The sequence below is a fragment of the Microtus ochrogaster genome, chromosome 1 (assembly GCF_000317375.1).
Source record: "Microtus ochrogaster isolate Prairie Vole_2 chromosome 1, MicOch1.0, whole genome shotgun sequence".
In the NCBI taxonomy this organism is placed as follows: domain Eukaryota; kingdom Metazoa; phylum Chordata; class Mammalia; order Rodentia; family Cricetidae; genus Microtus; species Microtus ochrogaster.
In genome coordinates, this window is record NC_022009.1 from 51516275 (window position 1) to 51526004 (window position 9730).

The 9730-nt window shown below is 47.1% G+C and overlaps 1 protein-coding gene across 1 annotated transcript in view; it reads left to right on the forward strand.

Annotated features, from left to right (window-relative positions):
- The window catches only part of Ptprn2 (protein tyrosine phosphatase, receptor type N2), a 715776-nt gene that overhangs the window by 577249 nt on the left and 128797 nt on the right, over positions 1–9730 (forward strand). The window lies entirely within an intron of this gene.

Sequence of the window (9730 nt, forward strand, 5' to 3'; positions counted from 1 at the left end):
CTGGTTGGGCATGACTTAGTGAACCTTGAAAGAAGAAAAGGATGGATGAGAACAGGTGTCAGGAAGCAAGAAGATAGCACCCAGGCAGGTTGGGATGGGAGGTCTATACCTCATAATACTCCCATGTGGGGCCTATAGTGCTCCATGGGCCATCCTCAGGTTGGGTACAAGCAGGGATACATAGAAACAGTTGGGGACATGTCAGGAGAAAAGGGACTTGGTCCACATCACTGGTGGGGCAGGCAAGCTGAGAATCCCCTCCACACACACACATGCACACAAGACTTGCATCTCTACAGGCAAACAACCTCCAGTACTTATTGGGTACAGAGGTTAGTCATGGAGCTTGTCTGTATTATAGGGTACATAGCTTAGTCAGGGAGTTTGTCTGATGTTACCATGAGGTGCAGAGGTCAGTGTGTTACTATGGGTGCAGAGGTCAGTCTGTTACTATGGTGCAGAGGTCAGTGTGTTACTTATGGGATGCAGAGGTCAGTGTGTCACTATGGGATGCAGAGGTCAGTGTGTTTCTTATGGGATGCAGAGGTCAGTATGTCACTATGGGATGCAGAGGTCAGTGTGTTACTTATGGGATGCAGAGGTCAGTGTGTCACTATGGGATGCAGAGGTCAGTGTGTTACTTATGGGATGCAGAAGTCAGTATGTCACTATGGGATGCAGAGGTCAGTCTGTTACTATGGGTACAGAGGTCAGTGTGTTACTATGGGGTGCAGAGGTCAGTCTGTAACTACAGGGTTGGATTCTAGTTGGGGAAGCTTTCCTGTTACTATGGGAGAGCATTTTTGAATCTGTCAGGAGTGGCGGAGCAACTGTGGTATTTAGTAGTCCCAGGTAACTGGTATGGTCTAGCAGCCAAGAGGGATGCTCAAGTCTTTCTCCTTCATCCTGCCTCTAGGCATGGCATCTACCTGGAGCAGGTACTGAAGAGAAGGGAGAAAGGATACAGCGACTCTAAAGTAACACATGCTTCTTCAGTTTCCTGTGGAAGTCCTGTGGTCACCAAAGCCCAGGGATCCCTTGAGGAGAACCGTGGATACTTGACCTGTAATGTCCAACCACACGCCTGTAGTTAACAACTTGTGAGAGGGACACATTCACTAGCTGGGCAAACTCAGCCACGCTCTCAGTTGCCTCAGGACCCGATTTACTGGAGATTGTTGCATAGGGGTGGGGGAAGAGGGGAGAAGGCTGCAGACAAACCCTGTCCATTCTCCTGGAGACAAAGGGCAGCAGAGCCAGCGCTGAAACTTGTGGCTGGGTTTCCTTCTCTGTGTCCCTTTTTCTATCCAATGACACTACAGCCCTCTGATGGTAGTCCTCAGCATGGGGGTGGCCAACATCTCTTCAAACTGAGCCCTTTCTGAGAAAAACTCATCAGCTTAAAAGGCAGGTAGGCAGGTAAGGGGAAACTACCTTTCCAGGAGCACTGCTGACCTTCACTGACTTTATAGGACAAAACTGAGTCAAGGTTGTGCAAAAACAGTCAACATAATAGTCCCTAAACTTTGCAAGGTTTTTTCTCTTTTCTTATACTTTTTCTGTGGACTTTTCAAGCCAGGGGAGCTTTATAGAAGTCATACAATAAGGTTTAAATACTAGATAACTAAATGGCTAATTTTCATCCAGGAATTCCAACACTATTCAGTTTAAGGATTTATCTCTCACTGGATTTTTAGGTGACTTAAAATATTTGCCTCTCCAAATTACTCAGCAGGTAGACTTATCCTAGAGAGCAGGTCCCTCTTAATTGTGTGAGACCCCTTACAGAGGCTATAACAAAGTTCCCCCAACTAAAAAAAAAAAACTAAAGACACAGGACATTTTCATCTCTGGGAATGTGAAGTCTGAAACAGAATGTAAGTGGGACCAGACCGGCCAAGGACCATTCCTGCCTCTTCCGAATTCTGGAGTCTTGCAACCATTTTTTGGTATCTCTTAGCTTGAGATAAATCTCTCCAGTCTCTGCATCATTGTCACATGAGTCATAACAGAGACCTGTGTGTCTTCCCATGCAGCCTTCTCATAGAGTCCCAGACATTTCCTATCATGCTACCTTTTGCAGAAATGGCTTCCCCTAGCTAAAGGAATCTGCAACATCCACCAGCAAAGGCTAAAAGCTGTCTAGGAGTTAGGCTTCTGCCTGCCTTTTAGGGAATCACAAGCCAATCTGCATTCCATGTCCACTGTGGGAGGGGAGATGGCATGACAGGGACATCTAGTTGTTCTCAGTGTGGGCCAACAGGGACCTGAATCAGCAACACCCAGAGGCAGCACTCAGATCTGATCCACCTGCTTGCTCAGTGCCACCTCAGAGCAATGTGACCAATAAGAAGCCTTTGGCCCTCCCAGTCACAATGTGTCCTCCCTCTCAATTCCCAAGCAACCAGACACATCATTTAAGAGCACCTCTCTCATGTCCAGCTCATGGGAGCCATTTGTGTTGCTGGCTATCTACCTCACTGATGAGAGAGCCTCATAAACAGAAAGTGTGTCTTGTTATCTTTATAGCCCATACAGTAGCTGTTACACTGCCTTGGACTTAATAAGAAATAACTGTTTGATGATCAGATGCTAAATTAATTAATTAGCTAATGTGTGCTCTTCCTTGAAACACATCTCTTGGTCTAGCTGGAATGGATATTCAAGAGACTTTTGGGGAATTTCTAAAAGGTAAAACTTGAAGAAAGATACCATGGAAGAACAGAGCATCTTCTCATCTCCTCACAGTGTCTCTGCCTGACCTCTGTGCTAGACCTTCTAAGAGTCCAGCCCCGCCTGACCTCTGTCCTAGGCCTTCTAAGAGTCCATCCCTGCCTATCCTATGTGGCAGGCCTTCCAAGAGCCTGGCCCTCTCATCTTGGAGGAGCTCTCAATTCCACACATCCTTTGGTTGTTGTATGGTATCCTCATCACCTCGTTGGTGAAGCTCCCGAATTCAGAGCAGACAATGGAGACAAAGATGGCACACACTGAAGAGGAAGGACTGCTCTACCAGGACCAGACCTGTAGAGGAAGGGATCAGAGCTAGCAAAGATGTGCACCTCCAGCACTGAGGAGAGCAGAGGGTGGAAGACAGAGGTGGTTGGTACTAGGGATGCTGTGCTCAGGGTAACAGAGGGGCTTCCAAGGCCTCCTGGGAAGTTCTTCACCATCGATCTCATCCTTAGCCGAGCTAGAAGTTAGAGGTGGAGACAAGCCACAGGAAGCCTGGCTTGGATACCCTGCTAGCTTTGCAGGCAACTAGCAGTGGTGCAAGAAAGGGCTAGGAGGGTCCGTGGCTACCTGGGCTGCACAGTATGTAGCACCTAGCATAAATATTAAAGGGACTCAAAGTGTGTTAAGCTTTCATGAGGCAGGATCATCAAAATCAGCCTGGAGTTCAAGTCCTGTTGCAAAGCTAAGCAGGACAGGGGTCAGCCAGAGGCATGTTGCAAAGCAGGAGACCAGGCATGTATGTGTGGGTATGTTCTGTGTTCCCAGGAGGTCCCGAGAGTGGTGACTGCACAGATCCTGAAGCAGTGGTGGCAGTTTGGACTGGGGTCACTAGAAACTGGATAATTTGGCTCCCAGCAGGGACTCTGGTGTCCCAGCTGTGTACAGCAAAAGGGAGAAGCTGCTTAGCCACTAAGTAGACTTGGGGGTCTGATGATTCCAGAGGGCTGTACAAAATACAATGACCAATTGGAACACCTGGAGGGGGACCAAAATGACCAGAATATTCGTGTTTCTGGGAGCATGATATCTTGCTGGGGACTTATACAAAATCAGGAAAAGGGGTCATGGGAAGAAGCAGGTTATTTCCCTATGCACCCAATGAAGCTAGAGCAATCACCCAGCTTTCTGCCTGGACTGGGCTGCCTGCCCCACCCATGGCCAGGGCTGTCTAGCTTGCAGATACCTTCCTAACTAAGCCCTTGACTGAGGTGACATGAAAACAGAGAAAATGAATTACTTTAAAAATAGCCTGTCCTTCTCTAAGCCATTGTTTGTCAAATTAGAGGATAGTTTAAGAGCTGTAAATTCATTTGCCAAGTTCATTCAAATTATTCTGATTTTATCATCTTTCCCAAATCTCACACTTAACTGCAGATTTATTTATTCTCAGTAGCCCCCCAGCATCCACATGATGGCTTAGGAGAGATTACAAAAGGAATTTATAGCAGGTTAAAAAAAGAGACGTCACCATGGCAAGGCCACCCACAGAAAAATCAAGGACAAAGCATTTCCCTCCTAGAGATGCAATGTGGTTTTCTGGGGAAGACAGCCTAGGGGCTGGGTGGCTCATCAGCATGGGAACATGCTTGTCTAGAGGGAAGCTAACATCTCAAAGTCACACTGTGGTGGGAGCAATTAATGTCCCTCTGCTGGCAGGACCCCATGGCCTTTGTGGAGGTGAACATCTGCACTTAACTTTTGCAGATATAGTATCAGGTGCTACAGTGAGCAAACCATGAGGCACTAGTTAGTGCCCCCCCCCACAGCTTGTGTCCACAACAGGGAGTAGCCCGTGCAATAACTGCGGAATGAGTAGGGCCCATTGAGAACATGGCTGGCCTGAAATACAGCGATCTGTCTGCACGAAGGGACCCCTTATGAGCAAGCTTATGGCCCTGTGGAGGATTTGAGAAAAGCCTTCTTCCTGGGTAGATAAACCATGGGGAGTGTAAGAGAGAATACCAACTTCTTACCCAGGAGCCAAGTTCAAGCCTTCTTGGGATGTTTCCTGAACAAATGACTGGACTAGGAGCCCATGGACCCATGTCAGGCTGTTTGTGATGACGACCTTAGGGTGACATGACTAGGCTGAAGCCCCATCATGAAACCAACACTCAGCATGGACCTGTTGTCACCCTGCCAGCTGCCACCTCACCTGATGTCAAACCCTTGTCTCCCCTCATGAAGCTCAGGCTAAGTAAGGGTTGGTAACAGAACAACCAGTTATTGAGGGGGTGCATTCCTCTGAAGGATAATGCAGGGATACTGTGAATGGTCACCATCTCAGTACCAGGGCCTCAGGAGCAGTTCCAGTGGCCCCTGGTGGCCATCAACATACCACTGAAGCTTCTCAGCAGGAGACTCAAGGCATGCATTTCCCTCTGGAGCTCCGAGCATGCTGGCCTAGCCTGTGTGTTCCACCAGGAAGGCAGGCTCCAAGCAGCACCCCACTTTCCTCCTGTTCCCTCTGTGCTCTGAGACAGGGTTTTCAGTTGGTGTTGGAGCACTCCACCCCCATGGTGCTGGGCTCTGGAGCACGGTGTCTTCTGGGTATCCTGTGGCAGGTTTGTGTAGAGTAGCGCGTGTTGCCCTTAATCATGCCCTGGTACTTCCTGTGTTTTACAGAAGCTACTACACAGACAGGAGCTCTACAAAGTTAGGGCACAGGTCGGTACTGCTGTGTGTGGGTAGCCCATCTCTTAGCTCCCTTGCCTCAGGCCAGTTTGCCAAGTCAGAGACCTAGAGGCTATGGTGGGCTAGTAGCTTCCATGGTGCCAACCTCAGGATGACTGAGATATAGCACCATACGGTCTGGCACCCCCAGTTGGTGATGCTCTCTACCTACCTGCCCCCTTTTTGTACCTACAGAGTGAACACGCCCCTGTTTGGCATTACACTCTGCACATATTCTCTAGCATCCAGTGTGTTCCTCGCTGAAGTCTAAATTTGGTAAACTACAATGCAAGCTCCCATTTTGGACCCTACTTCTTTTTAAAGCTTAGTCCTTTCCTAAGCCTGCCAGACTTCTTTGTTATTTATGCTGAGCTGACTTTCCCTTCCTTGTTTTCATGGTCTATCCCAGAAGTTTAGCTCCCCAGAATATGAAACTTGTAGGTGTGTTTTCCAGACAATTAGGGGCACTGCTATCCTCCAGAACTTCTGGATCCCCGGAAACTCAGGACATGCACCCAAGAAACCAGAAACCTCTTAGCCCTGAACCAAGTATATCAATTCTAGACTTTGTCTGCAGAGCTGTGGTGGTCCTTCCTACAGAGCAGGTGGAGGAAGACAGCTCAAGGTGTAGAGGTGCCTTCCAGGCATCAAGGAACTTGCCAAGAAAGCCCACATGGAGAGGACAGAGGCCCTGGTCTTGTGTCCCTTTGTCCCTAGAATCTTTAGGTAATCAGGTTATAAATGGGCACTGAAGATGATTTTCTAATCCCTCTTCAACTTCCTATCCATTGAGAGATGTGCTATTGGTTGCCTGTGGAGAAGAGGGCCTGAAAGGATTCTCAGAGGTCAAACTCACCTTGGTAATTTTCTTAGAAATAAAATTAGGTGGCTCATTTCAGACAATGTATTAGAGATTTCTATGCAGAATGGGTGCCTTTGTCATTTGTGATATGTGCTCCCCATCAGTGACCCCAAGATACCCTCTCATGAGATAGAAGCCTAGGACTCCTCTTTGGCTGTGTGGTAGCCAGATCTTAGCACAGAGCCCCAGGTGACTTCTTGCCCCATCATGCTGGAAAAGTGTCAGTTTTCAGGTGGCAATTACTCTCCATCTAAACCCTGTTTGGTTGCCAAGCTCTAGCAGAGAAATAAATGGAAGAACATTTCCAGCTCCTGATGGTGACTTTTATTGAGCCCTGCTTGGGTTGTTATTAAATGTGACTATGACCCATGCTCTGTCCATATAAAGGATAAGGAAATCATACACCTGTAGGTAAGAATGTTACATTTTTTAGTTTATGAACTCAAAGTCCCACAGAGAGGATTGTCAATCATGTGTTACCAGCATAGATGAAGCTTAAATTTGCAACAGTAAATTGCCTTAAAAATGTGTACAGGCCTAGAACTGCTTCTGAGGATGCTTTATGTGGTTTTACAAAAGTTTGAGCATGCACAAGGCATGTCCAGTGATGGAAATTTCAGACGGGAATGCAGAGATGGTTAATATCCTCTTGGCTCACAGCCCAGGCAGCTGCTTCTTTCTGTCTCCATCTACTGCATCTTTAGGGGCTGTGGAATAGATGTTCACCCTACAACACTATGGCCAACCATAGAGGCCATGCAGAAGGTTGGGAAGGGCTGCAGTTCAATACACAGGGGAGCCAGAAGAAGGGAATTAAGGTGAGTCACTACAGAAAGCAGTGTGTACCACTGCGTGGATGGAGCATGGACTAGTTGTGACAATCTGCAGGGGAAAGCAAGGAATGAGAAAAAAGTGGAATCAAGAGGGTGAATGGGCGGTAAGATCATCAAGGAACACAGAGTGTTGATTTTGCATTTAAGAGCAAGCAACCATGGGCATACAGGGTAGAGCTGACTTTTTTGGGAGAGTTTGTAATGCCTGCTGCATTCAAGTAATATTACAGAGAAAAAGAAAGGTCAGGGAAGGCAAAATTTCTCAGTGGTAAAGATGTTTTCCACTAAACATGGCAACTGTGTTCAGTCCCCTGAATCTGCATGGTCAAAGTCAAGAACCCTGCATGGCATGCTTTAACATGCATGGGTGTTTCATTCTACATGTGCACAACCATGAGCACACATGCACAGTCATATACACGTGCGTGTGCACACACACACAGAGAATGTAGCAAAATCTTTTTAAAAAGTTCATTTGTGGGGCAGTTGGAAGAGCACATGCCTAGCATGTGTGAACCCTGGGTCTGACCTTCAGAATCACATGATCCCAGGGTACAGGCACACACCTACAGTTCCAGAACTGTGGGTCAAAAGTTCAAGGTCATCCTCAGCTGCTTAGTAAGTTTGAGGCCAGCCTGTAATACACGAGACCCTGACTCAGAAAAACTTTTGTTTTCAAGAAAAGTCATTTGTGGGGGCTGGACAGATGACTTGGTGTTAGGAGTACTTGTTCTTCCAAAGGATATGGTGCCCAAATGCATATCTGGGAGCTCATACTCATGTGTATCTCCAGCTCCAGGGCATCCTGTACCCTCATCTGGCATTCATTTTCACACACACACACACACACACACACACACACACACACACACACACAAACAACAGCAATAATGATAATAATAATATTTTTTAAAAGAGAAGAAAGCAGACAAGGCCAACAGAAATCCGCCACCTGAATGGGGTCAGGGGTGGGTGCTCTTGGACAGAGGCATGACATGTAAGCAGAGAACAAAGTCATGCTGGAGAGCCCTGGTTTGCGTGGGCATAGCAGTTCTGCAGGATTATCCTGCGTAGGATCTGGACTCACCCTCCGTTGCACGGGGTTTTCATTAACTGGCGTGAGGTCCCCCTCTGCAAGTCCTAAAGTGGTTCTCATACACCAGCTTGTTTATGTTCACCCCTAGCTCTGCTGGTTATGCTTTGCTGGGTAACAAGTCTTTTCCAAAATCAACTACTTAAAGCCGTGCTTTTTATCTAACAGTCGCAGTGGGCCATGGGTCTGGAGAACACCATGATGGCTTCTAGCTGTCAGTATCATCTCAGAGCTCACTGGGTAGAGGATCTGTCCCAAATCCACGACACCAATGACCTCAGTCGTGAAAGTTGTAGACCCCAGCTGTGGCTCCATGAGCCCTTCTTCAATAGTTCATACCTGGCAGCTGGCTTTATTCACAGTTGGAGAGACAGCAAGGGTCTTCTCATCTAATCCTGAAAGTGATTTCTATCATACTTCCTAAACTCCGGCCCCAGGAGTTGAGGACTGGCTGCCACACAGTAACATCTCAGGACCAACAATCAAGTTCTGATGGCTTTGCCACAGGCTAGTTTTAGTAACACTTCCTAATGCATCCTTCTCTACTTTTATAATGTAGTTATGATCCTTTTACTCCACTATACTTTAACTTATGGTTTCTATGAAGAGCATAGTAGTGCATGTCTGTTGGGAGGCTGAAGACGAGCTTGAGATACAACCCTGTCACCCAAAAAAAAAAAAAAAAAGCTTGTATGGTTTCCCACAAGTTGTTCTATCTTCAGCTTTCTCCTGAGACCAACATGTCTCAAAATGGCAACAACTTGGAAATGGTCATGTTGGCAGGCAACTTGAGGCCTGAGAGAAGCTCCAAGATTTCTAGACACTCTACCCTCTTGCTCTCCTGGACTAAGAGATGGAGAGGCAATTCAGTTTCAGCAGTGCTACCACTGTTCAGTGTGGATACTGGGTGGTACACCCATGAGTTTCTGTTTGTGTTTGTGGTGTAATTAATTCAACAAAAATCAAAACCATGGATAATTGAGAATCAAAAAAAATGTTGAAATATTGGGCTGATTGAGTGCCTATTTTTCCCAGCAAGTGTTATTATCCAGCACATGCTAGCAACTGGGCGGGAACAGCAACCTTGATATCTCACCAACATTGGGTTAGCCATTCCCTTGCCAGATGGACAAAATAAACAGTGCAGGACCTGCAGACCACATGTGTGCACCATGAGGTCTTTCTGCTGCAAGAGGCATACGCACAGCACCTTTCTAACATGCTGTCACTTCCTGGCTAAGCCATCATTCCTTGTTACTATGTGGCCAATCCCAGAACTAGGACTTTCTCACATAAAACCTACACCAGAACACAGTACAAAATCTGCACTGTGTGCTCCAGTACCACACACAGGTAGATGATGGAGCCATGGTAATGAGGGTGTGCTCCAGAACCACACACAGAAAGATGGAGCCATGGTAGTGAGGGTGTGCTCCAGAACCACACACAGAGAGATGATGGAGCCATGGTAGTGAGGGTGTGCTCCAGAACCACACACACAGAGATGGAGCCATGGTAATGAAGGTGTGCTCC